At 51.5% G+C, this 24,263-nt stretch overlaps 1 protein-coding gene and 1 non-coding gene across 2 annotated transcripts in view; one reads left to right on the plus strand and one right to left on the minus strand.

Annotated features, from left to right (window-relative positions):
* The window catches only part of LOC133258802 (collagen alpha-1(I) chain-like), a 282,801-nt gene that overhangs the window by 90,792 nt on the left and 167,746 nt on the right, over positions 1-24,263 (plus strand). The window lies entirely within an intron of this gene.
* On the minus strand, positions 5,314-5,385 carry TRNAR-UCU (transfer RNA arginine (anticodon UCU)). Its single transcript has one exon. It is a non-coding gene; the product is annotated as a tRNA-Arg (tRNA).

Consider the following 24,263-nt stretch of genomic DNA (forward strand, 5'->3'; position numbering starts at 1 on the left):
CAGGCTTTCAGGATGCTGACTCTTGCAACAAGTTTTCAAAAGCAAGGGAAACAAGAAAAAACGTTTTCCCCAGACATTGACTCTGATTAAAGACCGGCAGGTGTGTGCCACTGTGCATGCATTAGTCAGCACTTTAAGTCTCTCTCAGCCAACTGTTCAAAGTGAGTTAGAAGGTTGAGGGCTGTGGGTGTCTTGAGCAGAACAGTGTCCTGGTATATAACTCAGAGTCTGGGTTCCACCTTACTAGCTCTGCAACCCTGGGCCAGTGATGAAGCTTTCATATGCCTCTGTTTCTGCATCCATTAATTAGGTCCATAATAGTAACCCCCTCCCCCATAGGATTACCATAAGGACCAAGTAGGAGTATGCGTGTGACTAGTCTAGCCTACATCATGGATGGACCTGGAGGGTATTGTGTGTGTGTGTGTGTGTGTGTGTGTGTGTGTGTTAGTCGCTCAGTCATGTCCAACTCTTTGTGATCCCATGGACTGTAGCCCACCAGGCTCCTCTGTCCATGGGGATTCTCCAGGTGAGAATACTGGAGTGGGTTGCCACTGCCTTCTCCAGGGGATCTTCTGGACCCAGGGATTGAGCCCAGGTCCCCCACATTGCAAGTGGATTCTTCACCATCTGAGCCACCAGGGAAGCCCAGAGGGTATTATGCTTAGTGAAATAAATCAGACAAAGACAAATAGTGTATGTTTTCTCTTATATGTGGAATCTAAAAAATAAATAGAACAAAAGAGAAACAGACTCACACCGCTAGCGAGCAGCTAGCTGTAGGGGCAAGATAGGAGAAGGGGATTAAGAGGCACAAACCGCTAGGTATAAAATAAATGTTATATGGATGGAATGTGCAGCACGGGAAAATTGTCAACATTTTATAACTGACGTGTTATCTATAAAAATATTGAATTACTGTGTTGTATGCCTGAAATCAATATAATAGGTCAACTATACTTCAGAGGAAAAAGAAAAGGCTTAGCACAGAGTTGGGCAGTTTGAAATGACTTCATCAATAGGACCCAGTGCCAGTAGTAAAAAAAAAAATTCCTCTCTTTACTAAGGAGGTCACCTCGTCTCAGGGAGACATTAAACTCAAGGTCACACAGAGATAGCTAGCATGATGTGGCCAGAGGGCGAATCCTTCCAGGCCTCAGCTTCCCATCTAAGTGACCTTATGGCCGAAGGGAGGGACAGTGTGGCCTGGTGGGCTGGGATATAGTGAGGAGGTTTCTTGTAGCTAAAGAGTTCTCTGGAATATTAAATGTGATCATATGGAGCTTGTATTTCTCCGTTTCAGTATAAAATAACATCACCCCCTCTAGTGACACGTGGATTTAACCCCCACCAGCTACTTGGCATGGGGACTGTGGTCACAAAGCAGACAGACTAGGTTCCAATCAAGTAAACAAGTTGAGAGATCGTTTATCCTGTGGTAAGTAAAAACGGGGTAAGACGCCGCAGAGTGACTGGCAGCTCCTTCCCCTGCAAGCCTGGGTTCAGGGAAGGCTTCTGCATGGAGGTGACATTCGGGCAGGGACAGGAACCGTGAGAAGGAGCTGGGCCCTGGTGAGCTGAGACAGAGCACAGGAGCAGAAGGGTCGGCATGTGCAAAGGCCCTGGGGTGTGGGGGGCAAATGCAGGGACTTCCCTTTTTTAAAATCTGGAATAACTTCCGTGGCTGTGTGACTTCTCTGTGGCTGCTGTAACAATGTATTATGCGGTAGGTGGCTTAATAAAACACAGGTGTATTCCCTCATAGTGCTGGAAGCCAAGAGATCTGAAATCAAGGTGTCAGCAGGGCCACACTGCCTCTGGAGGCTCGAGGGGACGCTCTCTTCCTTGCCCTTTCCAGCTTGGGCTGTGGCCAGCACTTCTTGACTTGCAGCGGAGTCAACCCCCAGTCTCTCCATCCTCACATCACGGTCTCTACTCCCATCTGTCAAGCCTGCCTCGGCCCCGCTCTTATGAGCATGGATTTATAACAGTGGTTTCGTCATTGGATTTGGAGCCCAAGCAGATAGTCCAGGATAAACTCCTCCTCTCAGAATCCTTAAATCACATCCTTTGCCTTATATGGCAGTATTCACTCTTTTACCAAATACAGTAGAATTCACAGGTTCCAGAGACGAGGACATGGACAGATCTTTTGGGGGGCCATCATGCAGCCCCTACAACCACCGAGGAAGATGTGTCAGGCTCCAGACATTAAAAGCAGCAACAAAAGGGGCAAAACTCCACCTGTTTTAAGTTGAGCTGAAAACAGTTTCCAGTCGTGTAAACTATTTCTGAGAACTTCCGCTTCTCAATATTCAGAACTGGCTCCAAATACACGGCTGGGGGCCTCCCAGGCAGCGCTAGTGGAGAGATGTAAGAGACACGGGTTTGATCGCTGAATTGGGAAGAGCCCCTGGAGGAGGGCATGGTAACCCACTCCAGTATTCTTGCCTGGAGAATCCCCTGGACAGAGGAGCCTGGTGGGCTACAGTCCATAGGGTTGCAGAGAGCTGGACACGACTGAAGGGACTTAGCACGCACGTACGCACGTTGCTGGACCCATACCCCGCTGAAGTATAGACCTTTATCTCTAAGTCCTCGCAGTCTCTGCTTTCTCCAGTCCAGTTTTTATTTACAGAGGGCTTATGATGCGGCGGGCTCGTGCTGACCACACGCACTCCTCAGGGAGCTTCCTCACGACAGGTTTGGCTTGCCTGGTGGGCTTGCTCCTTTAGTAAGTCTAGTTGAGGCCTGAGAATCTGCTTGTTAAGCAAGGTACCAACTGATTCTGATCCAGATGCAGGCACTCTGGAGTCCCAGCCTGGAGACACGCAGGTGTAAGGGGAGGGGTGTGTGCGTGCCAAGTCGCTCAGTTGTGTCCGACTCTTTGTGACCTCATGGACTGTTGCCCACCAGGCTCCTCTGTCAATGGGGATTGTCCAGGCAAGAACACTGGATTGGGTTGCCATGCCCTCCTCCAGGGGATCTTCCTGACCCAGGGATCGAACCCAGGTCTCTTATGTCTCCTGCACTGGCAGGCGGGTTCTTTACCGCTAGCACCGCCTGGGCAGACCAAGGAGAGGGGACACTCATTTAACTGCTAGACGGCCATGGTGCAAAATGTCCTGTTTGCACTCTGTTTGGTGCAGACATGATTGAAATAACATTTCCATTTGCAAGAAGGCTCAGGCTGCCTGGAATGCTTTTCTTGCACAGAGGGCTCAGCTGGTAGAAAAAATCTGATCCAGGCTTCTAAGCTTGGAGAGAGTTTTGGGGGGAGCCCCCCAGGGCAAGAGCACTGGACTCAGCTCGGTTTGCTGATCCTGAGGTCTTGGCAGGTCCCTCCCCTCTGTGAGCCTCAGTTTCCCCCTCTGTTAACAGGGCCAGCCAGACTGCCGTATCTACGTCACAGCCCTGCCTTGAAGAGTCACTGGGAGTGTTGGGAACCCTGAGCATGTCGGGACTTTCCTGAGTTGGCGTTTCGTGGAGGCTGTGACGCTGGTGGTGTGTAGGGTCCCGAGACCTCCGCGCCCCCTGGGAGGACTCATCAGACTCAGCACACAGTCTCCCTGTGCTTGTGACTCATTCCAGTGAAAAGATGAAGAGCAAAACCAGCAAAGGGAGAAGGCACGTGGGGCAGAGTCCAGAGGAAACCAGGCACAAGCTCTGGGCGTCTTTTCCCGGGAAGCCCCTGGGAGGCGGTTAGCTCCCCAGCTACGAGGGTGACGGTGCCTGTGGAGTGTTGCCCACCAGGGAAGCTCTTTAGAGACTCAGTGCCCAGGGTTTGTAGTGGGGGCTGCTCACATAGGCAGCCTATGCCTGGCACCAGATTTTCAGACTCCCAGGAGGACCACAGGGGTCCAACATGAACCGCATCATATGTACAAACACTTTCGGTGCCATCATCATCCGTTCACAGGGGTGGGACCCCCTCCCCACATCTGAGTTCCTGAGTGTAAGCCAGGGCCAGCCCTGTCGGCAGACTTTCAGAGGAGAGTGGCCAGGCTGCAGTGTGAACACTCTTCCACACTGGTATTCAAATCCCCTTTCTGTGCCTGGGGAATCTCCTGTCTTCTGAGACAAAAATCCACCTCTCATGATAGAGGCTGAAAATGTCAGGTACTCATTTTCCCAGCCATTTCTGAAGCGAGGGGACACTGGCATGAGCCCAATCCTGCCAGTCAGATGAACCCGCCCAGATTTTTAATTAGAAGCTAGTAGCTCAGCTGGTGGGAGCAGGAAATGGCAACCCACTCCAGTATTCTTGCTTGGAGAATCCTGTGGACAGAGGAGCCTGGAGGGCTGCTGTCTATGGGGTCGCACAGAGTCGGGCATGACTAAAGCGACTTAGCAGCAGCAGCAGCAGCTCAACTGGTAAAGAGTCTGCCTGCAATGCAGCAGACCCTGGTTTGATTCCTAGGTTGGGAAGTTCTTCTGAAGAAGGGATAAGCTACCCACTCCAGTATTCTTGGACTTCCCTGGTGGCTCAGATGGTAAAGAATCAGCCTGCAATGCGGGAGACCTGGGTTCGATCCCTGGGTTGGGAAGATCCCTTAGAGGAGGGCATGGCAACCCACTCCAGTATTGTTGCCTGGAGAATTCCATGGACAGAGGAGCCTGGCGGGCTACAGTCCACGGGGTCGCAAAGAGTCGGAGACGCCTGAGGGTAAGAACAAGAAGTGACATGGAGAAGTGGTGGCCACACTGGTAGGAGGGGGTAGCTACGCCCTGCTCCTAGAGGTGGTGATGACAGCAGGGCTCCTGCTAGGGGCCCCGTCCAGTCTCCATGGTGCTGGGAGTCTCGGGCAGCATGGACCTCTGGAATTGCCCTGGGTTTTCGGGAGGCTTTGGGCACCGTGGTCCCTGCCTGGGTCTCTGGTCCTCCTGGAGCGTTGGTGGGTTCCTGGTAACCAGCTCCATAGCAGACTCTTGTCTTGACTGAAGTTGGACAGAGCTGGGTTTCGTTTCCTGGAGAATCACTTTAAGATGGTGCTAGACAAGATGGCATCACAGAGTGAAATGTTCTCTTTTCTCTTCTTTTTCAGTTTTTGTTGTTGTTTGTTATTTAGGGACGGTGTCTGCTCCTAGCACACTTAGTCTCTTTAATCTCTTTCTAATAGTTGTGACTCTCTCTTTTACTTATTTATCCAGCTTGATTCAGGTACAATTGACATATAAAATTATAAGATATTTAAAATGTATATTGTGGCGATTTGATATACATATTCATTGTGAAAGGACTCCCCCCACCATGCGATCTCCCTTTTGTATTTATTTATTTTTGACCAGGCCACGCAGTATGTGGAATCTTAGTTCCCCAACCAGGGATTGAACCTTTGCCCCTGCAGTAGAAGTGCAGAGCCCTAACCACTGGACCACCAGGGAGTGCGTACAATCTCTCTTTTAAACGAAATGACAACCCGCTCCAGTATTCTTGCTGGGAAAATTCCATGGACAGAGGAGCCTGGTGGGCTCCAGTCCATGGGGTCACACAGGAGGATGCGACTGAGTGACTGAGCATGCTCCCTTTTAAACAAAGCCAGTGCACTGGAGACCAGGGTCAGTATCTAGGTAGAACTGAATAGCGTGGGTATTACAAAGTAGTTACCTTTTGTTTATGGCAAGTATACGGTATCAATACAATGATTCCTTTTAAAAGTCTTTAAGAAAAAAAATCACAATCCAGTTCATGAAAAATGAATAATAGTATAGTAGTGTATTACGAGCACGGTTCCTGAATGAAAGAATTGGGGGAAGCAAGGGGCTGGGCCTCCCATTAGACACAAAATGGGTCCAAAGAAGTGAGTGGAGGGGTTCTCAGACACAGCCGAGCTCCCTGAACCCGAGGGCTGTTGGGGGGCTGTTCCTTTCCCAGTCACTGTGCTGGTGAGCTGGGCCCTCACCACGTGCGCTGGAGGATGTAGCCAGCACCCCCACGTCCCCCACATCCCATCTGTAGCGTGGGGACACGTGACCCTCCTGGGTTGCAAGCCTCCAGCTGGTATGAGCTCAGGGCTTGGCTGGAAACTTCCCTCCACTGCAGGGCTGGGGCTGGGTTGGGGGGCGCTGGGAGGGAGCCAGGAAGTTCTCTGGTTCGGGATCAGCCTCAGGTCTGGCAGGCTGGGCTTGGAGCTCTGGACTCGGGTCCAGCTGCTTTCAGCAGTCCCTGCTTTGCTTGGGGTGGAATGGGGGTGGCAGGAGCTGACCTGTCTGGGCTCCCCCGCCCTCTGGCTCTCCCAGCTCAGCAGTCTGTTCCTGCTCCAGGGCCTTACCGTTAGCTCTTCTTTCTCCTGCCTGGAAGGTTCTTTCCATCCACCGCCCCTGCTCCTCGCTGAGGCCTCTGGCTGGCTGCCACCCTCTCAGGGAGGACTTCCCTCTCTCACCCTCTCAGGGGGACTTCCCTGCTCTCACCCTCTCAGGAGGACTTCCCTGCTCTTACCCTCTCAGGGGGACTTCCCTCTCTCACCCTCTCAGGAGGACTTCCCTGCCGTCACCAGCCGGTACACCCCATAGCTTCCATTTTAGAATTTATTAAATATATATACGGACACATATATTTATTTATTTGGCTGGGTCAGGTCTTAGTTGTGGTGTTCAGGAACCGCTGTTGTGACGCACAAGCCCTGTGGCATGTAGGGTCTTAGTTCCCTGACCAGGGATCGAACCTGCATCCCCTGCACTGGAAGGCAAATTCTCAACCACTGGACAAGCAGGGAAGTCCCTTACATTTATTTTTAATTGGGAGATAACTTCTGTACAACGTTGTGTTAGTTTCTGCTGTTCAACAGCGTGAATCAGCTCTAAGTATACATATATCCCCTCCCCTCTGAGCCTCCGTACCCACCACCCCTCACCCCGCCCTCTAGATTATCGCAGAGGACCGAGCAGAGCTCCCTGTGCTCTGCAGCAGCCTCCCACCAGCCAGCTATTCCTCACGTGGCAGTGTGTGGATGTCAACACCACCATCTCAGTGTGTCCCCCCCTCTCCCCCCCACCCCCTCCCACAAGTCTGTTCTCTGCATCTGGCATTTCTGTTCTTGCCCTGCAAATAGATTCTTCAGTACCATTCTAGATTCCATATATATGTGTTAATATAGCTTACTTTCTTCCTAGCACTTCTTATGGCCTGAAATCAGGGTTCTATTTAGTGCCTGACTCCCCATGAGAACATGAGCACCCTGTAGAGGCAGCCAGGACTGTGTCCAAAAATGACTGCAAATCTTGTGAGGGCCACAGCAGAGCATGAAGGGGCCCGGAGCCCTTGTAAACCCTGGCTCCTGTGCTGCTCTGAGGTCTGCACGCCCTGGAAAGCAGCCCTGGCCAGGAGCTGTGTCGTGTTCACCAGTCCCCCAAGGCCCGGAACAAGCCTGGCGCATAGCAAGCCATCACTACATATCTGACGGCTGACTGAATTGATGAATGAATGAGCCATGTGACTCCAGAGCTGATGGCTTTAGCTGCTACTTTGTCTGAAAACAGAAATAAAATACTCCTCACCATTTATTATTGAGATCAACTTGTCCATTAAGCTTTAAAGGCAGGACCAGACCAAGAGGCTGGGCAAGGGCGGGAGGTTTATTCTAAGAGCAATTCCAAGAGCCTCTGAGGTTTTGCAGCAGGGCTGTGATGAGCTGGGGTCACTATGTGAGATAATGTCCAAGTGGCCATGGGCAACGCAGAGTAAACTGGGAGGAAACTGGAGCGAGGAGGTCCTTGCAGTGGCCCAGATGATGGAGATGTGAGGTTAGGGGGGCTCCCGTGCTGGACCCCAGCCTCCTGCCTTGTGTGTGCTCCGCCGCTCAGTCATGTCTGACTCTTTGGACTATAGCCCATCAGACTCCTCTGTCTGTGGAATTTTCCAGGCAAGAATACTGGAGTGGGGTGCCATTTCCACCTCCATGGGGGTCTTGGTCTTCCTGACCCAGGGATTGAACCCCTGTCTCCTGTGGCTCCTGCATTGGAGGTGGGCTGTTTACCATCGGAGCCTTCGGGGAAGCCCTCTAGCATCTTGTCTTACTCCCCACCAAAACAATGGGCCAGATTTAAAGGCTTCGGGGTAATATTGTTTGGCTTGGGCTTCCCAGCTGGCGCTAGTGGTAAAGAACCTGCAGGAGACACAAGAGATGCCAGTTTGATCCCTGAGTCAGGAAGATCCCCTGGAGGAGGGCATGGCAACCCACTCCAGTATTCTCGCCCGGAGAATCCCATGGACAGAGGAGCCTGATGGGCTACAGTCTGTGGGGTCACAGAGAGTCGGACACGACTGAGCAACTTAGCAGCAGCAGCTGGGGAGGTACCTGGCGGCATCAGTTTTCACCACAAAGGTCCGGGCTTGGCTGTACACACACTCCCCCCTACCCCCACCCCAGCCCTTCCCCTAATCCTGCGGATGGAGAAGATGGTTTATGATGAGAGCACTACACACCCCATAAAAGTTAAGTGTATTTATACATAACAGGCAGACCTGGAAAGCCCACAGCAAAGTAGTTACGGGAAGAAATGTAGCCCTTGGAAGAAGGCTGTTAGAACCAGTGACATGGAGCCAGGGACTCCGTTTGAAGGAAAGGTGTTCCCTCGGTGGAACCCAGAAAGGTACAATTTAACTTGAATTACTTCTAACTCATAGTGATTCCACCCTGGTGGCTCAGACAGTGAAGAATCTGCCTGCAATGCAGGAGACCCAGATTTGATCCCGGGTCGGGAAGATCCCCTGGAGAAGGGAATGGCAACCCATCCCAGTATTCTTGCCTGCAGAATCTCATGGACAGAGGAGCCTGGTGGGCTACAGTCCATGGGGTCACAAGAGAGTCAGACAGGACTGAATGACTGAACAACAGCAACAAACATGAAGGGAGGATAATAATAGTAACATCAGGAAATACCTGTGGAGTGTTTGAGTATGCAAGACTGGCCCAGCCTTCACAAGGGCGTTTCCCCTGGGAAGGGGTACCTGTGTGACTACTGCCTGGCTAATTCATCTTGATTAAGTCTAGTTTGTTACTAGAAGCTGAAAACCTAGTGAGGAAGTCAGCCTTAGCTGATATGAGCCACTTTGGTTTTTTTAAATATAATTTTCTCATTTTATTTTCATTCTTTTTTTTTTTAAGTTTTATTTATCTATTTGGCTGCATCGAGTCTTAGTTGCGGCTTGCAGATTCTCTAGTTGTGACGCATGGACTCAGTAGGTGCCGCATGGACTTAGCTGCTCCATGGCGTGTGGGGTCTTAGTTCCTTGACCAGGGGTCGAACCCCCATCCCCTGCATTGCTAGGGGGATTCTTAACCCCTGGGTCACCTGGGAAGTCCTGAACCGCTTGGTTTTAATACTGGTTGTTAAAACATGGTCAACAAGTTGTTATACTCCAAACCCCTTCCTCCATCCAGGTTGCTCCCCTGGGACCGCCCCATTAATCCAGCAGTGAAAGGGTTAACGCCTAACCCGGGTTGATGAGCTGCCCTGGAGTCACAGTCTCTTCTGATTGGTCAGGCCCCTGGTGTCTCCCTATAGTTAAAAATTTAGAATATTACCCTGGAGGCAATTTATACAATAATGAAATAAGACACAGTAAAAAGACTGCAGAGTGTCCCAAGGGCCCAAGCGAGTCGCAGTCACCACTCATTATAAGCTGCAGCGGCAGGCGGCTCACCGGGCCACGCCCCTTCCTGTCTTATCCGGAGTCCTCCTTTAGCCTCCTCCCTTAGCCTTCGTCCCAACCTCCCTGCCTTCACCTTCAGCCCCCAGCCAATCATCCTCCACTCAGCAGGCAGAAAGACCAATCACTCGGCCTCAGCATAAAACCCGCAGATGCCTTCTCATGCTCAGGGTCAGGTGAAAGCTCCTTTTGGAGCAGTTGCTGCAGTTTGCAGTGATTTATTTGTGGGTTGGTATTTTTTTTTCTGTCTCCCCCACAGGGCCTCAAGCTCCACCAGGACTCCCCAGTGTTTCTATCCAGTGTCTAGCACGGTCCGTGGCACTCACTAGATGCTCACTCCATGTCTGTTTAAGGACGGGAAGAATAAATGAACAGATGGATGGACGCTCCCTGTGACATCTGGAAGAGCCTGGAGAGGACCACTTGTTTCCTGGGAGGGTTATGACTTGTAGGCAGAGAAGAGACTGGCATTCAAGACAGGGGGACAGCCAGGCAAGGCCCAGGAGTGGGGAGGCAGAGGACGTCACTGCCCTTCAGTAGCCCTTTAAGCAGGAAAATAGTACAAGGAAGAGATGGAAAGCCAGGGGCTCTGCAGTGGGAATAGCTGGGTTCAAGTCTTAGCCCCCACCCCGCCCCACACCACTGCCAGCTGGTAATCTTAAGAGATCCCCTTTCTCTGCCTCAGCTTTCTCATCTTATAAATGGGGGGACAATGGTAATGTCTACATTAGAGAGGTGTTCCGAGGACTAAATGGGATAACAGGTAGGTAATACATGTTAGCTAGCCTGTTTGATTCTAGGGAAAGAAATATTTAGTAACACTTGCCAAGTATTTTCTATGCGAAGCACCCTCTGAGCTGATCCTGTGTAAGCATTCTAGCAAGTTTTACCTGGTGTCTCCATTTGACCGAGCAACCTGACATCCACCCCCGTGGGGCCCACTGTCCTCACCCTCTGGTTCCTTGAGGGCTGGCCCAGCGCAGTGATGTTTAACCCTCCCTGAGCCAGTGGGGTCACCTGGAGTGCGACATAAAATACCCACGCTTGCGCCCGTTCAGCCAAATGGTTCTGAATTTCTGGGAGTGGGACTTCGCTGGTGGTCCACTGCTTAAGAGTCCGTCTTCCAATGCACGGGGCACAGGTTCGATTCCTGGTCAGGGAACTAAGATCCCACCAAAAAAAAAAAGAATTTCTGGGAGTGACCTGAGTGTCAGTATGTTTTGAAGTTCCCCATATGATCCTAATGGGCAACCAGAGTGAGGACCGTTGGTCTGAGTTTGGGGTTGAAGATCACGGAGTTGTCACCATGAGCCCCATGGTGAGGGGGCGAGGCGGGGGCTGCGAGTCACTTCTCACCCTGACCACTGACAGCAAAGCCAGACAAACGTAGGTGTGCTCTGAGGGGTGGTTTTTAAGAGCTCAGTTCTGTTGCTTGGTGCGGCCTATGAATTCCGGCATCCTTCTCTTTTATGGGGTTGTCTGAAGCAGGCAGCCAACTTGTATCAGTCAGCAAAGCCCCAGATTCTTTCATAGTGGGGTGTAACAAAAGGGATCCTGAGATACGTGGTGATTTTCTCTGGGCCTGTCTGGGGGCTGACGTGGTTCCTGGTCCTTGTTGGAGGAACTCTGGGGCCCGAATCTCACTTTTTCTAGAATCTCAGGATTGCTGCAATGCTTTCAAGCTTCCCCCATGGCAGATAGAGGTCATTTCCCTACAGAAAACAAAAAAGATGCCCAATTAGATTGTAACTGAGCAGGACCCTATGGAGCCTTCCTGGGACAGACCCCTGTCCCATGTTTCTGCTTTCGCTCCATTCTAAAGTACCCAGATAATAGTATCTGATGCACATTTCCTGAGTTCTTTTACAGATGCTAAACCCCCCATCAAATGGAAGAAATTAACTGTTTAATGACCACGAGCACGTAGTACCCAGACCTATCGAAGCCTGCGGATTGATAATGTTAACCCCTGTGATCCCTTCCTGTTACCGACCATCAGCCAATCAGAGGACTGTACATGAGCCAGATACCCTGGGACTCGCCTTCCTCATCTGGCCTTTAAAAATGCTTTACTGAATCCCGTCAGGGAGATTTGGTGTTCTGAGCACTAGCTGGCCCAGGCTCCTTGTCTGGCGCCTTACGATAAACGCTGTACTGTCCTCCATCACAACTTGGTGTCTGTAGATTGGTCTGAATAATGAACAATTACGATGAATGATTTTGTATGGGACATACTGTGCTCAGTCACTCAGTCGTGTCCGACTCTCTACGACTCCATGAATTGTAGCCCACTAGGCTCCTCTGTCCATGGGATTCTCCAGGCAAGAATACTGGAGTGGGTTGCCATTTCCTTCTCCAGGGGATCTTCCCGACCCAGGGATGGAACCTGTGTCTCCTGCATTGGCAGGTGGATTCTTTACCACTGAGCCACCTGGGACGTCCATGAGACTTTACTAAAAAAAAAAAAAATAGCATTTGTTGTGTACCTGCATTAAAATTTACCTGGACGTCCTGTAGTTTATCTGGCAACCCTGCCTACGGCTTTCCTTTCTGGGCCTACATCAGGGCTAAGAGCGTGGACGTTGGTGCTGGACATGCCTCGTTGGAAACGGCCCTGCCCCTTAGTGGCGACCAAGCTGCAGGCCAGGCATCTAACGGCTGGGAGCTGCTCTTTCCCCAAGAGCAAGTGCAGATGACAGCACCCACCTCTTGTGTGTGCTCTTTAAAACTACCTGATAAAATAACATATATAAAGCAAATATTAAGCTCTCAGTAAACAGTAACCGCTATTAGGAAACAACATCGGAGATGTATTTTTAATGCATGGCCTTTATTTTTGCTAATCCTAAGCCATGAAATTAAAAGACGCTTACTCCTTGGAAGAAAAGTTATGACCAACCTAGATAGCATATTCAAAAGCAGAGACATTACTTTGCCAACAAAGGTCCATCTACTCAAGGCTATGGTTTTTCCAGTGGTCATGTATGGATGTGAGAGTTGGACTGTGAAGAAGGCTGAGCACCGAAGAATTGATGCTTTTGAACGGTGGTGTTGGAGAAGACTCTTGAGAGTCCGTTGGACTGCAAGGAGATCCAACCAGTCCATTCTAAAGGAGATTGGTCCTGGGATTTCTTTGGAAGGAATGATGCTAAAGCTGAAACTCCAGTACTTTGGCCACCTCATGCGAAGAGTTGACTCATTGGAAAAGACTCTGAGGCTGGGAGGGATTGGGGGCAGGAGGAGAAGGGGACGACAGAGGATGAGATGGCTGGATAGCATCACCAACTCAATGGACATGAGTTTGAGTGAACTCCGGGAGTTGGTGATGGACAGGGAGGCCTGGCGTGGTGCGATTCATGGGGTTGCAAAGAGTCAGAGATGACTGAGCGACTGAACTGAACTGAAGGGTAATTCATGCTCATTATGGAAAATTAGAAAATGCAGGCAGACAAAAGGAAAAAACCCACCCACATTTCCACCATTCAAAGATAAGTACTTTTGGTGATTATTCTTCTAGCTTATTTTTCTCCTTGAAGATGGATCAATACAGGCACAGAGAAGCCTGTGGGTCCTGCTCCCCCACCCCACCGCCGCTTATCATTGACTCTTAACTGTTTCCCCCACTTTGTTAGATATTCCTTGACCGTCTGATTCTCACAGTTTGGAAGGATACACGTTTATTCAGCCAGTCTCCTCCTGTTGATCATGCAAGTTTTTGTCGCTCTTGTAAATAGTGTTGCCATGAGCTCTTTATTCTCTATTAAAAATTGCGTTTGCACGTGGTCAGACTTTCAGAGGCCAGTCCCAAAGGGCGGGCTCCTGGCTGAATTTCTGGTTGGCTGGCCCCAGCTTTTGTCAGAATGCTTATGTCAATGCCACAGACAAATGGATGCGTGGGTCCGGGGCTCTCTGGGAGCTCTTGGGAGTGGGGCCTGCTCTCTGCTGAAATGTACAAAGAGTCCTTTTTGATCAAAGGGGAATCCTTTCTTTGGCCTCCAGACACGGTCTGTTCTGTTCCTGGTTGCCTTGTGACATTTTCATTTATTGCCCTTATCTTTCCTGCTGCGTGGAACTAGAGAGAAAACAATCTGCTACGGCCCTGAAGTCTGCAGATCCTTAATCACCCATCTCTGTTGGAGCATCACTCCTTATCTTTTTCTAGAACACAGAAAACTTTGAATTCCCACTGCTGAGTCTGCCTACCAGCCTTGATTTGCCTGCACTGATTCTCTGCGTTGATAAAGCCTTCCGATTTATGAGTAACCAGCTAATGGTTATTCTGTTCTTTGGCTTGTGCCCAGGGAAGTCTTAGGCAGACCACCTCTTCATATGATGCTTGTATCAATCTGCTTTTGGCCTCTCCTTGGTAGAAGGGCATGAGGAACTTCTGATAATCTCACGGCTGTTTGTCTTTGGGGAAATGGGACTAAATCCTAGGGTTGATCTCACTTAGGTACAGGACGACCTGGTAACTCAGCGGCAGCAATGGTGCAAGGAAGGAATCTCTAAATACAGATACAAACAGCTCCTCGCTGGCAGCGGCGGGGCATGATGAAGCGCTTCAGCCCTGTTTTATGTGCTTTTTCATGTCCTGTCATTTTAAGTTCAAAGAACAGTGCTTGGTTTTATAAAATAGTTTCAGTCCAAAGGGCAGACCACGGAAAAGTGTCCGAACAAGTCCTTATGGCTGGAGGCCAGTGCAAATGACTCTACGTCTTTGCTCTCCGTGCTTGCCCCAGAACCTTCTGGACTGTTTTGATAATTCTCAGAGCAGATTTGAGATAGAGAAATTGAATCACGGGGCTCCTGTGAGTCCCTGGGCACGGCTTCTTGCATGTACTGATTTTTTTTTTCCTCCTAAGTTGGTCGACCTTAGAAATCTAATGATTATACCCAAATCTGCACAACCGTTTTCTTCCCGGAAAATCAACGTGATGTGTATGTGTTGTTAATATTCAGCTACAGGACGTGCTGGAGTAAGTGCAGGTCCGGCATTTTTGCAGAGGGGTTGAAAGCCTTGTTTGAGGTGTCTGGGTTCAGGAGGGTAGCAGGATGACTCAGGGCTGTACATTCCCAGGTGAGCACACCAGCTACAGGGAGGGCAGCAGGTGCCAGTCGGCGTGGTCTTGAATCTCAGCCTCAGCACCTGCCGGCTTTGAGACACTGGCGAGTGATTTCACTGTTCTGTGCCTCACACTTCTCATCTGTAAAATGGGGATAATAATAGTCCCTAGCTCACGGGATTATTTTGACCCATAAATGAATTACTACGCATGAAGCACTTTGAACCCTGCCTGTTTCACTGCTGTTATTTATTATACTACAAGCGGTATCTTTTTAAATTTTTATTTATTTTTGGCTGTGCTGGGTCTTCGCCGCCGCACGTGGGCTTTCTCTAGCTGTGGAGCATGGAGGCTGCTCCCTAGTTGCAGTGCTCAGGCTTCTCATCGTGGGGGCTTCTCTCATTGCCGAGCACAAACTCTTGGGCTTCAGTAACTGCGCTTCCCGGGCTCTGGAGCGCGGGCTCAGTAGCGGCGGTGCCCGGACTTAGCTGCTCTGCGGCAGGTGGGATCTCCCCAGACAAGGGATCACACCCACGTCTCCTGCATTGGTAGGCAGATTCTTTACCACTGAGCCTCCAGAGAAGTCCTTCCAAGTGGTATTTGTATTCTTTCAGTGGGAATTGCTTCGAGCACAGCTTCTCAAGGTTTAATGGGCACACGAAACGCCCTGCTGTGTGTGTTCAGTCACTCAGTCCTGTCTGACCCTTTGCAACCCCACCGACGGTAGCCTGCCAGGCTCCTCGGTCCATGGGGATTCTCCAGGCAAGAATGCTGGAGTGGGTTGCCATGCCCTCCTCCAGGAAGAAACACCGTAGGTTTAAATACAGATTCTTATTCAGTAGGTTGTAAGTAGGGCCTGAGCGTCCACACCAGCAACAAGTTCAGACTGCGGCCAAGTAGCTGCTCACAGACCGCAGTCTGAGGTACAGGATCTTGAGAACTTAGGTGAGGATTGCAGATTCCCAGGCCCGGCCCCGACCCACGGATTCAGGCTCAGCCGTAAGGTCTCAAGGAATTTGCCTTGCGAAGCTTCAGGCTTGTTTGGGACCTGTCAACCCTTCTTTCTTTTCCGTCGTTTTTGGAATGAGAATGTCTGAAAAAGTGAAAAAGAAGTGTTAGTTGCTCAATCTTGTCCGACTCTGTGACCCCATGTACCGTAGCCTGCCAGGCTCTTCTGTCCATGGGGTTCTCCAGGCAAGAATACTGGAGTGGGTTGCCATTCCTTTCTCCAGGGGATCTTCCCAACCCAGAGATCAAGCCTGGGTCTCCTGCACCGCAGGCAGATTCTTTACCATCTGAGCCAAACCAGGGGAGCCCTGAGGGTGTCTCTCTTGTGCCTGTCCCAGCAGTGTATTCTGGAAGCACATAACCTGTGTTTCACAGGGTCACAGCTGGCGTAGAGGACGCCAGCTTCAGGACGATTGGTACCCCGAGTCTCACCATGTCTGATTTAGATGCTCTTTAGACAAGACTTTGGACTTCAGAGTTGATACTGGAAAGAGTTAAGATTCTTGGGTCTGTTGGGATAGAAAGAATGTGTTTTACAAGTGAGAAGGACATGAGCCATGAGGGGGCAGAGGAAGAAGGAGCCTGTGTTCCCCGAAATTCACGTGCTGGAGCCCCACGGTGATGGTGTCTGGAGACGGGGCCTTTGGGAGTTGATGAGGCATTGGATGAGGTCCTGAGGGTGCGGTCCTCATGGCGGGATCAGCGCCCTTACAAGAAGAGACTCCAAAGAGTAGTCCTTCGCTCTCTGCCTGCCCTGTGAGGACATGGTGAGGAGGCAGCCACCTGCCAGCCGGGAGAAGAGCTCTCACCAGAGCCAGGCCGCGCCAGCTCCTGCCCTGGGCGTCCAGCCCCGGCACTGGGAACAGTAACTGTCCATTGTTGGAGCCCCAGCCTGCGGTCTGTTGTTAGGGCAGCCTGCAGCCTGCTCAGACCCTGGGGGTGGGCTCAGGGGTCAGGTGTTGAACAAGCCTCCAGCTGATTCATAGGCTTCTAGGTCTGGCTCGAAGGAGTTAATTCCTCTGTTAAGGCAGGTGTGGTTTGCTCAAAATCTGTGTTCGGAGAGAGGTTTTGTTCTCTATTTTGGGCTTAGGTTTCTCCCTATGAACCCTGGTGGCTCAGATGGTAAAGAAGTCACCTGTGATACAGAAGACCTAGATTCGATCCCTGGGTTGGGAAGATCCCCTGGAGAAGGGAATGGCAACCCACTCCAGTATTCTTACCTGGAGAATCCCATGGACAGAGGAGCATGGCGGGCTACAGTCCATGGGGTCGCAAAGAGTTGGACACGACTGAGTGACTAACCCCTTCACTTCCAGGTTTCTCCCTCCCCTCCGTCTCTGTCTCATTCTCTCTCTCTCTCTCTCTTTCTCAGGCCAGGCAGCATAGCTGTTTGCCATAAGACTGCTCTCTCTGGCTTTGTCGCCAAGCATCGGCCCTCGTCCCCCTCCCCACCCCCTACCTCATTTACAGCTGGGTGGCATGTCCATTGAAACACATGTCATATGGAGACTATGAAACGGGAACCCAAGGACTGGCTTAGGAAGCTGGTGGTTGCTGAGCAAGCCCTGGCCACTCTGGGCTGGCGGAACAAAGATGTAGGTCTGGATTCTAGTCATCGGTGGCCTGGCGGTTGTCTGTCCGCACAGCAGTGTGCAGGCTGTGTGTGTGTCTCCTCTTTGGCATGCTGAGCAGCTTGACAATAGGGCCTCTTTCTTGCCTTTCCGAGGATTTCCTCCGCACAGGACTAGACATTTGGGGCTCACCAACGCCTGCTGAATGGATGAACCAAAGACGACATGCAGCAGCCAAATTCTGGAGCCGCAGCAAGCTGGGAGGCGCTCAACAGTTCAGACCTACCGGTGTGGGCTCAACCACCTTCTCTTGATTCAAGTCAACACACTAGTGATCGTGAACCTTGCGAAGGGCCCAGATCTGAGGCCTGGAGCGGAGAGGTGGGGGCAGTGAAACCAAATGACTATAAATTTAACTTCTCTGTGAGCTGTCCCACTCCTACTTTATATTCAAGGAGCAATTATACTAGAGTGCAAGCAGCTGCTCAGTCAGACCTTGTGAAATAAAACGAACTTGGCTCTATGTATGGTGGTTTATAAAATTGTGTTAGCCAACTGATCTCATTTAATTTTCACAGCGACACTGGGAGAAAGGTATTACTGTGGCCCCGCCTAAGTGATGAGCAAACTGAGGCTCTGGGAAGCTGAAGCACGCACCTGGCACCTGACAGAGTGGCAGAGGCTCCCAGGTCGGAGCTCAGCCTCTTCCCGAGGCTGGAGGCAGGCTCAGCAGAGGGCAGGAGAGGCTGGGCTGGAGGGCGGGGTGCCGAGCAGGTGGAAACAGTGGGTGTCTCCAGTGCCACCCTGGGGGACTGGGTCACACGAGCTTTCCACCAGACGGTCTTGTTCCACCTCCGGAGCCTGAAATCCTCGGAGGTCCTGGCAGCCGGGCAGCGCCCTCGTGGGACCAGTGATCCCCTCAGGCAGAGACGCCCTGGGCAGATGCCTCCAGAACATGTGTGGTCAGAACCCCACCTAGGGTCTTCTCTGTCCTTGGGCATCCTGTCGTACTATAAGGATGCCTGAAACAGGTTGGAACTGCCTAGCGTTGGAAGAAATTCAATCTCACAATAAAAGATAAGCACATTAGAACAAGATGTAGTTAGTCGTATTATTCGTCCCTGGCCAGAAAGCTTGGCCAAGATTAGACAAAGATAGCATCCCATGTGGGTTGGGGGTGGGGGAGCCAGCCCTCTCCACACGGCTCCAAGGAGCGCCAGGGTTACCCTCGAAGCTTCCAGGCACTTCCCCTGTGGCCCCCACCCACTTTCCCCATAGGCAGTAACCCAAGAAATAGACTCACACAAAGATGTGTGTGCAAAGATGTGTTGGAGCGTTTCTATTTGGAGAAGATTAATGTCTAAGGAGAGGTGGCTAGTTAGAAACGTGTTGGTGTGTCCCTGTACAGACTGCCAGGCACTCATAAAATTGATGCAGAGCTTTATGTGTTGCTATGGAAAGATGGTCCAGATACACTGTTGGGTAGAACACAGGTTACAAAATCACATACATAGTATCATCTCAGTTGTGTAAAAAACCGAACCATCTGTCTACATGCAGATTATATATATATGAGGAAGTATAGTTATGACTGTATCGATGTATATAGGTATAAATATGAATGCACATATATATTATATATATGAAAGATAGTAATATTTGTTACCTGCGTGTGATGGGATTATGGGTGAATCCTGTGCTTAAAATTTTTTTAAAGGGAAAGCAATACTTGAATAACACAAATGGGAAATCTTTCGAGGCAAAGGACCAGGCTCCAAGGCCTGTGAGCGTGGAGGGGCGTGTGCTGGCCGAGAGCCCAGGCCATCTTGAGCCTGGGGTGACTCCTGGTCAGACAAGTTTCATCTCTGGGGCTCTGGAAGGGGCTGCCAGCTCTCTGAACCTTGGTGTTGGCATCTGAAGAAGGGCTTCCAACAATCCCCGCCTCATACAGCGGTGCTGTGAGTGTGAAGCCGGGTGATATCTGTAAAGTGCCCGGCGCATAGGAACACACAGTAAATCCTAATTAGATGTCAATACATAGTCACCAGGGCTTCCCTGGTGGCTCACACGGTAAAGAATCCACCTGCAGTGCAGGAGACCTGGGTTCCATCCCTGGGTCAGGAAGATCCCCTGGAGGAGGGCCCGGCAACCCATTCCAGTATTCTTGCCTGGAGAATCCCAGGGACAGAGGAGCCTGGCGGGCCGCAGTTCATGGAGTCTCAGAGAGTCAGACACAACTCAGCGACTAACACAAACACACACACACAGAGTTGGTGTAGAATGACGTAGAATCTCCTTCCTTCCTTCTTACTATATCTTCCCTCAAAATATACACATACACATTTGTAGTCCTGTATCTTAAAGCATAGACTTGTTTTCTGAAACTCCAGAGGGTGGGATCCATAGGTGAAGTCACAGGGAGACCAATTATAACTCTGAATTAAGAAGAATTTTCCAGCTCTCCAAAGGGAGCCCCATCCCTGGAGGTATTCAAGCAGGTTCTGGGTGAACAGTTGGCAGAGGTGTGGCGGATGACAGATGATTCGGTTGACCCAGGCCATCGGGAGCCCCTTTCAGTCCCCCTTTTCTGTCCCTGCTGGCTCAGTGGTAAAGAATCAGCCTTCCAATGCAGGAGACGTGGGTTCAATCCCTGGGTTGGGAAGATCCCCTGGAGGAGGAAATGGCAACCCACTCCAGTATTCTTGCCTGGAGAATCCCATGGACAGAGAAGCCTGGTGGGCTACAGTCCATGGGGTAACAAAGAGTCAGACATGACTAAGTGATGAAGATTTGTGGAGACCCACCCTCCTCATTAGTTTTACTTACCATCTGTGTCTGCTTTTGCTCTAAAATAGCAGAGCTTAGTTGCAACAGAGACATCAAAGACTAAATGCTGTACCCTCAGGCCCTTTACAGAAAGTACTTGCTGACTTCTTGGTCTACAAAGGAAAGGATACAGTGTTTTGTTTTTAAATTCTAGGGGGAAACTATAGTCCTGGAGCCTAAGGTCTGTTGGTTCAAGAGGAATCCTCAAGGAACTAAGCAGAGACGCTGAGATGCAATGAAAAGGATGGATTGAAAAAAATACCTTTCTTAATAGGAGGAGTCATTGTAACTGATGGCTGAAGTCTCTTAAACTCTCTCCTGGCCAGAGTTTTAGAGAGCCCTGGGTGCATAGTAGGTGAATCTCCTAGGTGGTGTCCAAAATATCTTCCTCCTCAAAGTCTATATTTCTGAAAGCTGGGTCATTATTTCTCCCAATTCTATGAGACCCTGGGAATAACGTGCTTCAAGACCTTGGCTAAAATCCTCCCCGTCCGCTTAGGGCTAAAGGTCTATGCCTTTGCTGTTTTGTGCTCAGTCATATCTGACTCTTTGCAACCCAACCCCTGGACTGTAGCCCATCAAGCTCCTCTGTTTATGGGATTTCTCCATGGCAAGAATACTGCAGTGGGTTGCCAAGCCCTCCTCCAGGGGATCTTCCTGACCCAGAGGTCGAACCGGCACCGCCTGCATTTCAGGCAGGTTCTTTACCCCTGAGCCATCTGGGAAGCCCCATTTCCTTGCTTAGGCTCACATGAACTGAGCCCCTCGGCATGTCCAGGAAACTGCCCTCTGGTTGCAACAAGTTGAATCTGCCCAGCTGCAGTGGCGCGTGTTAAAAGACATTCCCCCTTCCCGAAAATCCAATTTGGTTTCTCAAAATCTTTGCTGCAAATATTGAGCTGGAGGAGAAAATTAAATTTGCTCAGGTTCACACGTGGTTTTCTGTCATTCGAAGAAAATGGGACGGTGTCCCCTGAGCTCGCGCCCCTTCCCTTTGGTCATTCTGGTGGACTTGCCCAAAGAAAACGATAACTTGCTCTACTCAAAGCATGGCATAAATGACCCTCTTTACTAGTAAATTGATGCAGGTGGAGCTAATTTAAACCTAAATGCTAAGCTGAAACCGCAGACTTCTGTTCTCAGATCTGGCGGCTCTAGAGGAAGACTTCAGAGGTCAGGGGCACCGTCTTCTGTTTTTAAAGCTGTCCTTTGGGTGAGTAGGCACAGTCTTTTTTGATGATCTTTCTCCTCATCTTTCAAACAAGGACACTAAACTCAGACTCTGAGTTACTCGGTTCCCCTCACAGGGCCCCCAGGGCACTAAACAGTGGACCACCTCTCCAGCCCTAGATGTGTGTGCTCGGTCACGTCCGACTCTTTGTGACCCCCATGGACTGTAGCCCACCAGGCTCCTCTGTCCATAGGCTTTTCTAGGCAAGAGTACTGGAGTGGGGTTGCCATTTCCTTCTCCAAGGGATCTTCCCACCCCAGGGACTGAGCCCCTGTCTCTTGCGTCGCCTCCTTTGGCCGGAAGACTCTTCACCACTAGCGCCCTCAGCTCCCGCGAGGTTTAGCAACTCGCCTGGGGTCACTCAGCAGGTCGGTGGAGAAGCTGGGATTTGAACGCAAGTCCAGCCCGTGCTGATTGCACTTTGTCACATCTTGAAACACTGTTAGAGCTGAGACCCAGGGCCGGGCCGCTCACTCTCCGATTCCTTTCTGCTGCCTGCCTGCCGGCCTGGGAGAGGGTGAGCAGGTCTGGACCTGAAATAGTGGGGAGAAGTGGATGCCTCTGCCTAGGGAATAGAGGAACAGGCCTCCCTATCCGCTTCTTTCCTCCACATAAACATTCATTGAGGACCTTCCTGCCCATACACAGCTCTGCCGGGTGCTGTGGATAAAGCGAAAGCAAACAGACTCGTGACTTGTCCTCCTGGAGCTCATGGTCTACTTGTTTAGTCGCTCAGTCGTGTCCAGTTCTCTGAGGCCCCATGGACTGGAGCTCGCCAGACCCCTCTGTCCTTGGGATTCTCCAGGCAAGAACACTGGAGAGGGCTGCCATTTCCTTCTCCAGGGGATCTTCCCGCCCCAGGGGTCCAGCGCGGGTTGCCTGCATTGGCAGGCGGATCGTTTACCACTGAGCCACCAGGGAAGCCCTCGTGGTCTGGTAGGGGTGGTAAGTGAAGTGCAAGCTGCTCAGTCGTGTCTGACTCTTTGCGACCCCGTGGACGATACAGTCCATGGAACTCTCCAGGCCAGAAGACTGGAGTGGGTAGCCGATCCCTTCTCCAGGGCTCAAACCCAGGTCTCCCGCATAGTGGGCAGATTCTTTACCGCCTGAGCCACCAGGGAAGCCCAAAAACACTGGAGTGGGTAGCCTATCCCTCCTCCAGCGGATCTTCCCAACAGTCTCCTGCATGGCAGGCAGATCCTTTACCAGCTGAGCTATGAGGGAGGGGGTGATAAACCCTCAGCCAAGCCGGCAGATCAGAGCCGTGCTGATGTCGGATGGTGGCCGGTGCAATGGGGACAAGCCGGGCAGAGAAGGAGGGTTGTGAGTCAGGAGAGGGACATGCCGTTAAAATGGGGTGCTCAGGAGTGGTCTCGATGAGAAGGGGATCTTTGAGTGGGACGGAAGGGGTCATGGGGCAAGTGGCGTGGATCTGGAGGAAGCGGGAGCAGGGAGAGGAAGCCTGTGCACAGAACCCAGGGCCAGTGAGTTGGGGGCAGCAGGGGAGGGGGCATGGAGTGAGCCGTGCGGCGGGCACAAGTCACGGCAGGTCCCTGCAGCTCAGAGGAAGGTTGTTAACTTTATTCTGAGCAAAGTGAAGCCGCAGGAGGGCCTGAGCCGGGAGGAGCAGGACCCGTCTGGCTGCTGTGTGGTCAAGGGGGAGGTGGTAAGAGGTGCTGGTGTCGGGGTTCCGGGGGCCGCCGTGCAGGTGGGCGGAGGAGGCCGGGTTCCTGAGCTCCCAGGAGGGAGGCAGGTCCGGTCTGGGCCTGGTGCTTGACTGGCGGTGGGGGAGGCCCGGGTACCTGAGACACGGGGCCCCGTCATTTCTGCCGCAACCAGATTTCCGGACTCCCATCCCATCACTGTCTGAGGGACACCCCGAGCGATCTTTCTTAGAGGAGGATCCAGCTGTCTTGTTTGGTCCCCCAGAAGCAGAGCTTATGACAGGGGTTTGGTGTTGGCCATGGGGGAAAGGAAAGAGGACACGGAAGGGTCTGCCGTGGGGGCAGGCGCCTCGTGGGCACCTGGGGCTCCGTCCAGCTGGGAGCTCCATCTGGCTGGGAGCCTCGTGGGCACCCAGGGCTCTGTCCAGCTGGGAGCTGTGTGGCACGGGGAGCCTGGCGTCTCTCCAGCTGCTGTCTGGGGGCTGCAGCCTGGTCGGGGAGGGGCACTGCCCCCGGGCCTGTGGGGCTGGTTCTGCTCCCTGGCAGGAGGGCTGGCCACACCAGCAACAGCGCCCAAGTAGCCTCACAGGAGTTTGCAACGAGCAGCCTTATCCAGGTGGGGTGAGTGGCCCCAGGTGGGGCTGGGCTCCAACCTCCCCCGCTCCCCGCGGCCACTCTGCAGCCTTCTCCGAATCTTTCAGTGGCTCCCTGCTGCCTCCTGGATGAAGTCCAGACTCCTGAGCACGGCCGACAGACTCTTCAGGGGGGCTTTGTCCTACGGCCTCTGCAAGGCTCAGCAAACGTCTTGGGCTTTGCTGGCCACCTAAGGCCTCCACTCTGCTGGGGCCGCATGCAGGCAGTCGTAGGTAAAGAAACGAACAAGCGAGCCTGTATTCCAGAATTATGTTTAGGGAAACAAGCACTGCCCACGCTGGGCCCTGGGGGCTGGAGTTTGCTGACCCTTATGGGCTGCTGTCTATGGGGTCGCACAGAGTCGGACACGACTGAAGTGACTTAGCAGATAGGACGGATGGAAACCGAGTGAGTAGAAGTGTGGGTCTTATGAGAAGGTTGCTAATAATAATTATAAATATGAGCTTTTACACGTGCTTCTGGGGGGGTAGGGTCCACCTGAACTCTACACAACACACACACATCAGATCCAATTGCATTTCCTGGATATTGTGTTTTCCTTCTGAAAATCTCAAAGCGGCATTTAGACTAGAGGAAATTTAATTAAAAGCAGAG

The sequence above is a fragment of the Bos javanicus genome, chromosome 13, assembly GCF_032452875.1.
Source record: "Bos javanicus breed banteng chromosome 13, ARS-OSU_banteng_1.0, whole genome shotgun sequence".
Lineage (NCBI taxonomy): Eukaryota > Metazoa > Chordata > Mammalia > Artiodactyla > Bovidae > Bos > Bos javanicus.